Raw genomic sequence first — 14124 nt, forward strand, 5'->3', positions numbered from 1 at the left:
AGTCAGATTTTTGATGAAATTGTGACCCCGGGGCTTAGGGATTTTTTCAAAAAAATCTTTTTCTGCCGGTTAAGTTGTCAAAGGCTGAATTCCTTTCCTGTGATAAAAAGCCTTCTGTTTCGACCGCCAAACCTCTCAGGGGAGCATTTCCAACCATTTGGCACCATTTTTGAGTGATTTGCCAAAAGTCAGATTTTTGATGAAATTGTGACCCCGGGGCTTAGGGATTTTTTCAAAAAAATATTTTTCTGCCAGTTAAGTTGTTGAGGGCCGATTTCTTGACCTGTGATAAAAAGCCTTCTGTTTCGACCGCCAAACATCTCAGCTGTGCATTTCCAACCATTTGGTACCATTTTTCAGTGATTTGCCAAAAGTCAGATTTTTGATGAAATTGTGACCCCGGGGCTAAGGGATTTTTTCAAAAAAATCTTTTTCTGCCGGTTAAGTTGTCGAGGGCTAATTTCCTTTCCTGTGATAAAAAGCCTTCTGTTTCGACCGCCAACCCTCTTAGGGGAGCATTTCCAACTATTTGGCACCATTTTTGAGTGATTTGCCAAAAGTCAGATTTTTGATGAAATTGTGACCCCGGGCTTAGGGATTTTTTCAAAAAAATCTTTTTCTGCCGGTTAAGTTGTCAAGGGCTGAATTCATTTCCTGTCATAAAAAGCCTTCTGTTTCGACCGCCAAACCTCTCAGGGGAGCATTTCCAACCATTTGGCACCATTTTTGAGTGATTTGCCAAAAGTCAGATTTTTGATGAAATTGTGACCCCGGGGCTTTGGGATTTTTTCAAAAAAATATTTTTCTGCCAGTTAAGTTGTTGAGGGCTGATTTCTTGTCCTGTGATAAAACGCCTTCTATTTTGACCGCCAAACATCTCAGGTGTGCATTTCCAACAACTTGGCACCATTTTTCAGTGATTTGCCAAAAGTCAGATTTTTGATGAAATTGTGACCCCGGGGCTAAGGGATTTTTTCAAAAAAATCTTTTTCTGCTGGTTAAGTTGTCGAGGGCTGATTTCTTGTCCTGTGATAAAAAGCCTTCTGTTTCGACCGCCAAACCTATCAGGGGAGCATTTCCAATCATTTGGCAACATTTTTGAGTGAATTGCTAAAAGACAGATTTTTGATGAAATTGTGACCCCGGGGCTTAGGGGTTTTTTCAAAAAAATCTTTTTCTGCCGGTTAAGTTGTCGAGGGCTGATTTCTTGTCCTGTGATAAAAAGCCTTCTGTTTCAACCGCCAAACCTCTCAGGGGAGCATTTCCAGCCATTTGGCACCATTTTCCAGTGATTTGCCAAAAGTCAGATTTTTGATGAAATTGTGCCGGGGCTTAGGGATTTTTTCAAAAAAATCTTTTTCTGCCGGTTAAGTTGTCAAGGCCTGATTTCTTGTTCTGTGATAAAAAGCCTTCTGTTTCGACCGCCAAAATCTCAGGGGAGCATTTCCAACCATTTGGCACCATTTTTGAGTGATTTGCCAAAAGTCAGATTTTTGATGAAATTGTGACCCCGGGCTTAGGGATTTTTTTTAAAAAAATCTTTTTCTGCCGGTTAAGTTGTCAAGGGCTGAATTCATTTCCTGTCATAAAAAGCCTTCTGTTTCGACCGCCAAAAATCTCAGGGGAGCATTTCCAACCATTTGGAACCATTTTCCAGTTATTTGCCAAAAGTCAGATTTTTGATGAAATTGTGCCGGGGCTTAGGGATTTTTTCAAAAAAATCTTTTTCTGCCGGTTAAGTTGTCGAGGGCTGATTTCTTGACCTGTGATAAAAAGCCTTCTGTTTCGACCGCCAAACCTCTCAGGGGAGCATTTCCAACCATTTGGAACCATTTTCCAGTGATTTGCCAAAAGTCAGATTTTTGATGAAATTGTGACCCCCGGGGCTTAGGGATTTTTTCAAAAAAATCTTTTTCTGCCGGTTAAGTTGTCGAGGGCTGATTTCCTTTCCTGTGATAAAAAGCCTTCTGTTTCGACCGCCAACCCTCTCAGGGGAGCATTTCCAACCATTTGGCACCATTTTTGAGTGATTTGCCAAAAGTCAGATTTTTGATGAAATTGTGACCCCGGGCTTAGGGATTTTTTCAAAAAAATATTTTTCTGCCGGTTAAGTTGTCAAGGGCTGAATTCATTTCCTGTCATAAAAAGCCTTCTGTTTCGACCGCCAAAAATCTCAGGGGAGCATTTCCAACCATTTGGCACCATTTTCCAGTGATTTGCCAAAAGTCAGATTTTTGATGAAATTGTGCCGGGGCTTAGGGATTTTTTCAAAAAAATCTTTTTCTGCCGGTTAAGTTGTCGAGGGCTGATTTCTTGACCTGTGATAAAAAGCCTTCTGTTTCGACCGCCAAACCTCTCAGGGGAGCATTTCCATACATTTGGAACCATTTTCCAGTGATTTGCCAAAAGTCAGATTTTTGATGAAATTGTGACCCCCGGGGCTTAGGGATTTTTTCAAAAAAATCTTTTTCTGCCGGTTAAGTTGTCGAGGGCTGATTTCCTTTCCTGTGATAAAAAGCCTTCTGTTTCGACCGCCAACCCTCTCAGGGGAGCATTTCCAACCATTTGGCACCATTTTTGAGTGATTTGCCAAAAGTCAGATTTTTGATGAAATTGTGACCCCGGGCTTAGGGATTTTTTCAAAAAAATCTATTTCTGCCGGTTAAGTTGTCAAGGGTTGAATTCATTTCCTGTCATAAAAAGCCTTCTGTTTCGACCGCCAAACCTCTCAGGGGAGCATTTCCAACCATTTGGCACCATTTTTGAGTGATTTGCCAAAAGTCAGATTTTTGATGAAATTGTGACCCCGGGGCTTAGGGATTTTTTCAAAAAAATATTTTTCTGCCAGTTAAGTTGTTGAGGGCTGATTTCCTTTCCTGTGATAAAAAGCCTTCTGTTTCGACCGCCAAACCTCTCAGGGGAGCATTTCCAACCATTTGGCACCATTTTCAGTGATTTCCCAAAAGTCAGATTTTTGATGAAATTGTGACCCCGGGGCTTAGGGATTTTTTCAAAAAAATATTTTTCTGCCAGTTAAGTTGTTGAGGGCTGATTTCTTGTCCTGTGATAAAACGCCTTCTATTTTGACCGCCAAACATCTCAGGTGTGCATTTCCAACAACTTGGCACCATTTTTCAGTGATTTGCCAAAAGTCAGATTTTTGATGAAATTGTGACCCCGGGGCTAAGGGATTTTTTCAAAAAAATCTTTTTCTGCTGGTTAAGTTGTCGAGGGCTGATTTCTTGTCCTGTGATAAAAAGCCTTCTGTTTCGACCGCCAAACCTATCAGGGGAGCATTTCCAATCATTTGGCAACATTTTTGAGTGAATTGCCAAAAGACAGATTTTTGATGAAATTGTGACCCCGGGGCTTAGGGGTTTTTTCAAAAAAATCTTTTTCTGCCGGTTAAGTTGTCGAGGGCTGATTTCTTGACCTGTGATAAAAAGCCTTCTGTTTCGACCGCCAAACCTCTCAGGGGAGCATTTCCAACCATTTGGCACCATTTTCCAGTGATTTGCCAAAAGTCAGATTTTTGATGAAATTGTGCCGGGGCTTAGGGATTATTTCAAAAAAAAATTTTCAGCCGGTTAAGTTGTCGAGGGCTGATTTCTTGACCTGTGATAAAAAGCCTTCTGTTTCGACCGCCAAACCTCTCAGGGGAGCATTTCCAAACATTTGGCACCATTTTCAGTGATTTGCCAAAAGTCATATTTTTGATGAAATTGTGACCCCGGGGCTTAGGGATTTTTTCAAAAAAATCTTTTTCTGCCGGTTAAGTTGTCAAGGGCTGATTTCCTTTCCTGTGATAAAAAGCCTTCTGTTTCGACCGCCAAACCTCTCAGGGGAGCATTTCCAACCATTTGGCACCATTTTTCAGTGATTTGCCAAAAGTCAGATTTTTGATGAAATTGTGACCCCGGGGCTTAGGGATTTTTTCAAAAAAATCTTTTTCTGCCGGTTAAGTTGTCAAGGGCTGATTTCTTGTCCTGTGATAAAAAGCCTTCTGTTTCGACCGCCAAACATCTCAGGGGAGCATTTCCAACCATTTGGCACCATTTTCAGTGATTTGCCAAAAGTCAGATTTTTGATGAAATTGTGACCCCGGGGCTTAGGGATTTTTTCAAAAAAATATTTTTCTGCCAGTTAAGTTGTTGAGGGCTGATTTCTTGTCCTGTGATAAAACGCCTTCTGTTTTGACCGCCAAACATCTCAGGTGTGCATTTCCAACCATTTGGCACCATTTTTCAGTGATTTGCCAAAAGTCAGATTTTTGATGAAATTGTGACCCCGGGGCTAAGGGATTTTTTCAAAAAAATCTTTTTCTCCTGGTTAAGTTGTCGAGGGCTGATTTCTTGACCCGTGATAAAAAGCCTTCTGTTTCGACCGCCAAACCTATCAGGGGAGCATTTCCAATCATTTGGCAACATTTTTGAGTGAATTGCCAAAAGTCAGATTTTTGATGAAATTGTGACCCCGGGGCTTAGGGTTTTTTTCAAAAAAATCTTTTTCTGCCGGTTAAGTTGTCGAGGGCTGCTTTCTTGACCTGTGATAAAAAGCCTTCTGTTTCGACCGCCAAACCTCTCAGGGGAGCATTTCCAACCATTTGGCACCATTTTCCAGTGATTTGCCAAAAGTCAGATTTTTGATGAAATTGTGCCGGGGCTTAGGGATTTTTTCAAAAAAATCTTTTTCTGCCGGTTAAGTTGTCGAGGGCTGATTTCTTGACCTGTGATAAAAAGCCTTCTGTTTCGACCGCCAAACCACTCAGGGGAGCATTTCCAACCACTTGGCACCATTTTTGAGTGATTTGCCAAAAGTCAGATTTTTGATGAAATTCTGACCCCGGGGCTTAGGGATTTTTTCAAAAAAATCTTTTTCTGCCGGTTAAGTTGTCAAGGGCTGATTTCTTGTCCTGTGATAAAAAGCCTTCTGTTTCGACCGCCAAACATCTCAGGGGAGCATTTCCAACCATTTGGCACCATTTTCAGTGATTTGCCAAAAGTCAGATTTTTGATGAAATTGTGACCCCGGGGCTTAGGGATTTTTTCAAAAAAATATTTTTCTGCCAGTTAAGTTGTTGAGGGCTGATTTCTTGTCCTGTGATAAAACGCCTTCTGTTTTGACCGCCAAACATCTCAGGTGTGCATTTCCAACCATTTGGCACCATTTTTCAGTGATTTGCCAAAAGTCAGATTTTTTATGAAATTGTGACCCCGGGGCTAAGGGATTTTTTCAAAAAAATCTTTTTCTGCTGGTTAAGTTGTCGAGTGCTTATTTCTTGTCCTGTGATAAAAAGCCTTCTGTTTCAACCGCCAAACCTATCAGGGGAGCATTTCCAATCATTTGGCAACATTTTTGAGTGAATTGCCAAAAGTCAGATTTTTGATGAAATTGTGACCCCGGGGCTTAGGGGTTTTTTCAAAAAAATCTTTTTCTGCCGGTTAAGTTGTCGAGGGCTGCTTTCTTGACCTGTGATAAAAAGCCTTCTGTTTCGACCGCCAAACCTCTCAGGGGAGCATTTCCAACCATTTGGCACCATTTTCAGTGATTTGCCAAAAGTCAGATTTTTGATGAAATTGTGACCCCGGGGCTTAGGGATTTTTTCAAAAAAATCTTTTTCTGCCGGTTAAGTTGTCGAGGGCTGATTTCTTGACCTGTGATAAAAAGCCTTCTGTTTCGACCGCCAAACCACTCAGGGGAGCATTTCCAACCACTTGGCACCATTTTTGAGTGATTTGCCAAAAGTCAGATTTTTGATGAAATTGTGACCCCGGGGCTTAGGGATTTTTTCAAAAAAATCTTTTTCTGCCGGTTAAGTTGTCAAGGGCTGATTTCCTTTCCTGTGATAAAAAGCCTTCTGTTTCGACCGCCAAACCTCTCAGGGGAGCATTTCCAACGATTTGGCACCATTTTCCAGTGATTTGCCAAAAGTCAGATTTTTGATGAAATTGTGACCCCCGGGGCTTAGGGATTTTTTCAAAAAAATCTTTTTCTGCTGGTTAAGTTGGCGATGGCTGATTTCTTGTCCTGTGATAAAAAGCCTTCTGTTTCGACCGCCAAACCTCTCAGGGGAGCATTTCCAACCACTTGGCACCATTTTTGAGTAATTTGCCAAAAGTCAGATTTTTGATGAAATTGTGACCCCGGGGCTTAGGGATTTTTTCAAAAAAATATTTTTCTGCCGGTTAAGTTGTCGAGGGCTGATTTCTTGACCTGTGATAAAAAACCTTCTGTTTCGACCGCCAAACCTCTCAGGGGAGCATTTCCAACCATTTGGCACCATTTTTGAGTGATTTGCCAAAAGTCAGATTTTTTATGAAATTGTGACCCCGGGGCTTAGGGATTTTTTCAAAAAAATCTTTTTCTGCCGGTTAAGTTGGCGAGGGCTGATTTCTTGTCCTGTGATAAAAAGCCTTCTGTTTCGACCGCCAAACCTCTCAGGGGAGCATTTCCAACCACTTGGCACCATTTTTGAGTGATTTGCCAAAAGTCAGATTTTTGATGAAATTGTGACCCCGGGGCTTAGGGATTTTTTCAAAAAAATCTTTTTCTGCCGGTTAAGTTGTCAAGGGCTGATTTCCTTTCCTGTGATAAAAAGCCTTCTGTTGCGACCGCCAAACCTCTCAGGGGAGCATTTCCAACCATTTGGCACCATTTTTGAGTGATTTGCCAAAAGTCAGATTTTTGATGAAATTCTGACCCCGGGTCTTAGGGATTTTTTCAAAAAAATCTTTTTCTGCCAGTTAAGTTGTCAAGGGCTGATTTCCTTTCCTGTGATAAAAAGCCTTCTGTTTCGACCGCCAAACCTCTCAGGGGAGCATTTCCAACCATTTGGCACCATTTTCCAGTGATTTGCGAAAAGGAAGATTTTTGATGAAATTGTGACCCCGGGGCTTAGGGATTTTTTCAAAAAAATCTTTTTCTACTGGTTAAGTTGGCGATGGCTGATTTCTTGTCCTGTGATAAAAAGCCTTCTGTTTCGACCGCCAAACCTCTCAGGGGAGCATTTCCAACCACTTGGAACCATTTTTGAGTGATTTGCCAAAAGTCAGATTTTTGATGAAATTGTGACCCCGGGGCTTAGGGTTTTTTTCAAAAAAATCTTTTTCTGCCGGTTAAGTTGTCGAGGTCTGCTTTCTTGACCTGTGATAAAAAGCCTTCTGTTTCGACCGCCAAACCTCTCAGGGGAGCATTTCCAACCATTTGGCACCATTTTCCAGTGATTTGCGAAAAGGCAGATTTTTGATGAAATTGTGACCCCGGGGCTTAGGGATTTTTTCAAAAAAATATTTTTCTGCCGGTTAAGTTGTCGAGGGCTGATTTCTTGACCTGTGATAAAAAGCCTTCTGTTTCGACCGCCAAACCTCTCAGGTGTGCATTTCCAACCATTTGGCACCATTTTTCAGTGATTTGCCAAAAGTCAGATTTTTGATGAAATTGTGACCCCGGGGCTAAGGGATTTTTTCAAAAAAATCTTTTTCTGCTGGTTAAGTTGTCGAGGGCTGATTTCTTGTCCTGTGATAAAAAGCCTTCTGTTTCGACCGCCAAACCTATCAGGGGAGCATTTCCAATCATTTGGCAACATTTTTGAGTGAATTGCCAAAAGTCAGATTTTTGATGAAATTGTGACCCCGGGGCTTAGGGGTTTTTTCAAAAAAATCTTTTTCTGCCGGTTAAGTTGTCGAGGGCTGCTTTCTTGACCTGTGATAAAAAGCCTTCTGTTTCGACCGCCAAACCTCTCAGGGGAGCATTTCCAACCATTTGGCACCATTTTCCAGTGATTTGCCAAAAGTCAGATTTTTGATGAAATTGTGCCGGGGCTTAGGGATTTTTTCAAAAAAATCTTTTTCTGCCGGTTAAGTTGTCGAGGGCTGATTTCTTGACCTGTGATAAAAAGCCTTCTGTTTCGACCGCCAAACCACTCAGGGGAGCATTTCCAACCACTTGGCACCATTTTCCAGTGATTTGCGAAAAGGCAGATTTTTGATGAAATTGTGACCCCGGGGCTTAGGGATTTTTTCAAAAAAATCTTTTTCTACTGGTTAAGTTGGCGATGGCTGATTTCTTGTCCTGTGATCAAAAGCCTTCTGTTTCGACCGCCAAACCTCTCAGGGGAGCATTTCCAACCACTTGGCACCATTTTTGAGTGATTTGCCAAAAGTCAGATTTTTGATGAAATTGTGACCCCGCGGCTTAGGGATTTTTTCAAAAAAATCTTTTTCTGCCGGTTAAGTTGGCGAGGGCTGATTTCTTGTCCTGTGATAAAAAGCCTTCTGTTTCGACTGCCAAACCTCTCAGGGGAGCATTTCCAACCACTTGGCACCATTTTCCAGTGATTTGCCAAAAGTCAGATTTTTGATGAAATTGTGACCCCGGGGCTTAGGGATTTTTTCAAAAAAATCTTTTTCTGCCGGTTAAGTTGTCGAGGGCTGATTTCTTGACCTGTGATAAACAGCCTTCTGTTTCGACCGCCAAACCTCTCAGGGGAGCATTTCCAACCACTTGGCACCATTTTTGAGTGATTTGCCAAAAGTCAGATTTTTGATGAAATTGTGACCCCGGGGCTTAGGGATTTTTTCAAAAAAATCTTTTTCTGCCGGTTAAGTTGTCAAGGGCTGATTTCCTTTCCTGTGATAAAAAGCCTTCTGTTGCGACCGCCAAACCTCTCAGGGGAGCATTTCCAACCATTTGGCACCATTTTTGAGTGATTTGCCAAAAGTCAGATTTTTGATGAAATTGTGACCCCGGGTCTTAGGGATTTTTTCAAAAAAATCTTTTTCTGCCGGTTAAGTTGTCAAGGGCTGATTTCCTTTCCTGTGATAAAAAGCCTTCTGTTTCGACCGCCAAACCTCTCAGGGGAGCATTTCCAACCATTTGGCACCATTTTCCAGTGATTTGCGAAAAGGCAGATTTTTGATGAAATTGTGACCCCGGGGCTTAGGGATTTTTTCAAAAAAATCTTTTTCTACTGGTTAAGTTGGCGATGGCTGATTTCTTGTCCTGTGATCAAAAGCCTTCTGTTTCGACCGCCAAACCTCTCAGGGGAGCATTTGCAACCACTTGGCACCATTTTTGAGTGATTTGCCAAAAGTCAGATTTTTGATGAAATTGTGACCCCGGGGCTTAGGGATTTTTTCAAAAAAATATTTTTCTGCCGGTTAAGTTGTCGAGGGCTGATTTCTTGACCTGTGATAAAAAGCCTTCTGTTTCGACCGCCAAACCTCTCAGGGGAGCATTTCCAACCACTTGGCACCATTTTTGAGTGATTTGCCAAACGTCAGATTTTTGATGAAATTGTGACCCCGGGGCTTAGGGATTTTTTCAAAAAAATCTTTTTCTGCCGGTTAAGTTGGCGAGGGCTGATTTCTTGTCCTGTGATAAAAAGCCTTCTGTTTCGACCGCCAAACCTCTCAGGGGAGCATTTCCAACCACTTGGCACCATTTTTGAGTGATTTGCCAAAAGTCAGATTTTTGATGAAATTGTGACCCCGGGGCTTAGGGATTTTTTCAAAAAAATCTTTTTCTGCCGGTTAAGTTGTCAAGGGCTGATTTCCTTTCCTGTGATAAAAAGCCTTCTGTTGCGACCGCCAAACCTCTCAGGGGAGCATTTCCAACCATTTGGCACCATTTTTGAGTGATTTGCCAAAAGTCAGATTTTTGATGAAATTGTGACCGCGGGTCTTAGGGATTTTTTCAAAAAAATCTTTTTCTGCCGGTTAAGTTGTCAAGGGCTGATTTCCTTTCCTGTGATAAAAAGCCTTCTGTTTCGACCGCCAAACCTCTCAGGGGAGCATTTCCAAGCATTTGGCACCATTTTCCAGTGATTTGCGAAAAGGCAGATTTTTGATGAAATTGTGACCCCGGGGCTTAGGGATTTTTTCAAAAAAATCTTTTTCTACTGGTTAAGTTGGCGATGGCTGATTTCTTGTCCTGTGATCAAAAGCCTTCTGTTTCGACCGCCAAAACTCTCAGGGGAGCATTTCCAACCACTTGGCACCATTTTTGAGTGATTTGCCAAAAGTCAGATTTTTGATGAAATTGTGACCCCGGGGCTTAGGGATTTTTTCAAAAAAATCTTTTTCTGCCGGTTAAGTTGGCGAGGGCTGATTTCTTGTCCTGTGATAAAAAGCCTTCTGTTTCGACCGCCAAACCTCTCAGGGGAGCATTTCCAACCACTTGGCACCATTTTTGAGTGATTTGCCAAAAGTCAGATTTTTGATGAAATTGTGACCCCGGGGCTTAGGGATTTTTTCAAAAAAATCTTTTTCTGCCGGTTAAGTTGTCAAGGGCTGATTTCCTTTCCTGTGATAAAAAGCCTTCTGTTGCGACCGCCAAACCTCTCAGGGGAGCATTTCCAACCATTTGGCACCATTTTTGAGTGATTTGCCAAAAGTCAGATTTTTGATGAAATTGTGACCGCGGGTCTTAGGGATTTTTTCAAAAAAATCTTTTTCTGCCGGTTAAGTTGTCAAGGGCTGATTTCCTTTCCTGTGATAAAAAGCCTTCTGTTTCGACCGCCAAACCTCTCAGGGGAGCATTTCCAAGCATTTGGCACCATTTTCCAGTGATTTGCGAAAAGGCAGATTTTTGATGAAATTGTGACCGCGGGTCTTAGGGATTTTTTCAAAAAAATCTTTTTCTACTGGTTAAGTTGGCGATGGCTGATTTCTTGTCCTGTGATCAAAAGCCTTCTGTTTCGACCGCCAAAACTCTCAGGGGAGCATTTCCAACCACTTGGCACCATTTTTGAGTGATTTGCCAAAAGTCAGATTTTTGATGAAATTGTGACCCCGGGGCTTAGGGATTTTTTCAAAAAAATCTTTTTCTGCCGGTTAAGTTGGCGAGGGCTGATTTCTTGTCCTGTGATAAAAAGCCTTCTGTTTCGACTGCCAAACCTCTCAGGGGAGCATTTCCAACCACTTGGCACCATTTTCCAGTGATTTGCCAAAAGTCAGATTTTTGATGAAATTGTGACCCCGGGGCTTAGGGATTTTTTCAAAAAAATCTTTTTCTGCCGGTTAAGTTGTCAAGGGCTGATTTCCTTTCCTGTGATAAAAAGCCTTCTGTTTCGACCGCCAAACCTCTCAGGGGAGCATTTCCAAGCATTTGGCACCATTTTCCAGTGATTTGCGAAAAGGCAGATTTTTGATGAAATTGTGACCCCGGGGCTTAGGGATTTTTTCAAAAAAATCTTTTTCTACTGGTTAAGTTGGCGATGGCTGATTTCTTGTCCTGTGATCAAAAGCCTTCTGTTTCGACCGCCAAAACTCTCAGGGGAGCATTTCCAACCACTTGGCACCATTTTTGAGTGATTTGCCAAAAGTCAGATTTTTGATGAAATTGTGACCCCGCGGCTTAGGGATTTTTTCAAAAAAATCTTTTTCTGCCGGTTAAGTTGGCGAGGGCTGATTTCTTGTCCTGTGATAAAAAGCCTTCTGTTTCGACTGCCAAACCTCTCAGGGGAGCATTTCCAACCACTTGGCACCATTTTCCAGTGATTTGCCAAAAGTCAGATTTTTGATGAAATTGTGACCCCGGGGCTTAGGGATTTTTTCAAAAAAATCTTTTTCTGCCGGTTAAGTTGTCGAGGGCTGATTTCTTGACCTGTGATAAACAGCCTTCTGTTTCGACCGCCAAACCTCTCAGGGGAGCATTTCCAACCATTTGGCACCATTTTTGAGTGATTTGCCAAAAGTCAGATTTTTGATGAAATTGTGACCCCGGGGCTTAGGGGTTTTTTCAAAAAAATCTTTTTCTGCCGGTTAAGTTGTCAAGGGCTGATTTCCTTTCCTGTGATAAAAAGCCTTCTGTTTCGACCGCCAAACCTCTCAGGGGAGCATTTCCAAGCATTTGGCACCATTTTCCAGTGATTTGCGAAAAGGCAGATTTTTGATGAAATTGTGACCCCGGGGCTTAGGGATTTTTTCAAAAAAATCTTTTTCTACTGGTTAAGTTGGCGATGGCTGATTTCTTGTCCTGTGATCAAAAGCCTTCTGTTTCGACCGCCAAAACTCTCAGGGGAGCATTTCCAACCACTTGGCACCATTTTTGAGTGATTTGCCAAAAGTCAGATTTTTGATGAAATTGTGACCCCGGGGCTTAGGGATTTTTTCAAAAAAATCTTTTTCTGCCGGTTAAGTTGGCGAGGGCTGATTTCTTGTCCTGTGATAAAAAGCCTTCTGTTTCGACCGCCAAACCTCTCAGGGGAGCATTTCCAACCACTTGGCACCATTTTTGAGTGATTTGCCAAAAGTCAGATTTTTGATGAAATTGTGACCCCGGGGCTTAGGGATTTTTTCAAAAAAATCTTTTTCTGCCGGTTAAGTTGTCAAGGGCTGATTTCCTTTCCTGTGATAAAAAGCCTTCTGTTGCGACCGCCAAACCTCTCAGGGGAGCATTTCCAACCATTTGGCACCATTTTTGAGTGATTTGCCAAAAGTCAGATTTTTGATGAAATTGTGACCGCGGGTCTTAGGGATTTTTTCAAAAAAATCTTTTTCTGCCGGTTAAGTTGTCAAGGGCTGATTTCCTTTCCTGTGATAAAAAGCCTTCTGTTTCGACCGCCAAACCTCTCAGGGGAGCATTTCCAAGCATTTGGCACCATTTTCCAGTGATTTGCGAAAAGGCAGATTTTTGATGAAATTGTGACCCCGGGGCTTAGGGATTTTTTCAAAAAAATCTTTTTCTACTGGTTAAGTTGGCGATGGCTGATTTCTTGTCCTGTGATCAAAAGCCTTCTGTTTCGACCGCCAAAACTCTCAGGGGAGCATTTCCAACCACTTGGCACCATTTTTGAGTGATTTGCCAAAAGTCAGATTTTTGATGAAATTGTGACCCCGGGGCTTAGGGATTTTTTCAAAAAAATCTTTTTCTGCCGGTTAAGTTGGCGAGGGCTGATTTCTTGTCCTGTGATAAAAAGCCTTCTGTTTCGACTGCCAAACCTCTCAGGGGAGCATTTCCAACCACTTGGCACCATTTTCCAGTGATTTGCCAAAAGTCAGATTTTTGATGAAATTGTGACCCCGGGGCTTAGGGATTTTTTCAAAAAAATCTTTTTCTGCCGGTTAAGTTGTCAAGGGCTGATTTCCTTTCCTGTGATAAAAAGCCTTCTGTTTCGACCGCCAAACCTCTCAGGGGAGCATTTCCAAGCATTTGGCACCATTTTCCAGTGATTTGCGAAAAGGCAGATTTTTGATGAAATTGTGACCCCGGGGCTTAGGGATTTTTTCAAAAAAATCTTTTTCTACTGGTTAAGTTGGCGATGGCTGATTTCTTGTCCTGTGATCAAAAGCCTTCTGTTTCGACCGCCAAAACTCTCAGGGGAGCATTTCCAACCACTTGGCACCATTTTTGAGTGATTTGCCAAAAGTCAGATTTTTGATGAAATTGTGACCCCGCGGCTTAGGGATTTTTTCAAAAAAATCTTTTTCTGCCGGTTAAGTTGGCGAGGGCTGATTTCTTGTCCTGTGATAAAAAGCCTTCTGTTTCGACTGCCAAACCTCTCAGGGGAGCATTTCCAACCACTTGGCACCATTTTCCAGTGATTTGCCAAAAGTCAGATTTTTGATGAAATTGTGACCCCGGGGCTTAGGGATTTTTTCAAAAAAATCTTTTTCTGCCGGTTAAGTTGTCGAGGGCTGATTTCTTGACCTGTGATAAACAGCCTTCTGTTTCGACCGCCAAACCTCTCAGGGGAGCATTTCCAACCATTTGGCACCATTTTTGAGTGATTTGCCAAAAGTCAGATTTTTGATGAAATTGTGACCCCGGGGCTTAGGGGTTTTTTCAAAAAAATCTTTTTCTGCCGGTTAAGTTGTCGAGGGCTGATTTCTTGACCTGTGATAAAAAGCCTTCTGTTTTGACCGCCAAACCTCTCAGGGGAGCATTTCCAACCATTTGGCACCATTTTTCAGTGATTTGCCAAAAGTCAGATTTTTGATGAAATTGTGACCCCGGGGCTTAGGGATTTTTTCAAAAAAATCTTTTTCTGCCAGTTAAGTTGTTGAGGGCTGATTTCTTGTCCTGTGATAAAAAGCCTTCTGTTTCGACCGCCAAACCCCTGAGGGGAGCATTTCCAACCATTTGGCACCATTTTTCAGTGATTTGCCAAAAGTCAGATTTTTT

The sequence above is a fragment of the Podarcis melisellensis genome (assembly GCF_964234715.1).
Source record: "Podarcis melisellensis genome assembly, chromosome: 7".
NCBI lineage: Eukaryota > Metazoa > Chordata > Lepidosauria > Squamata > Lacertidae > Podarcis > Podarcis melisellensis.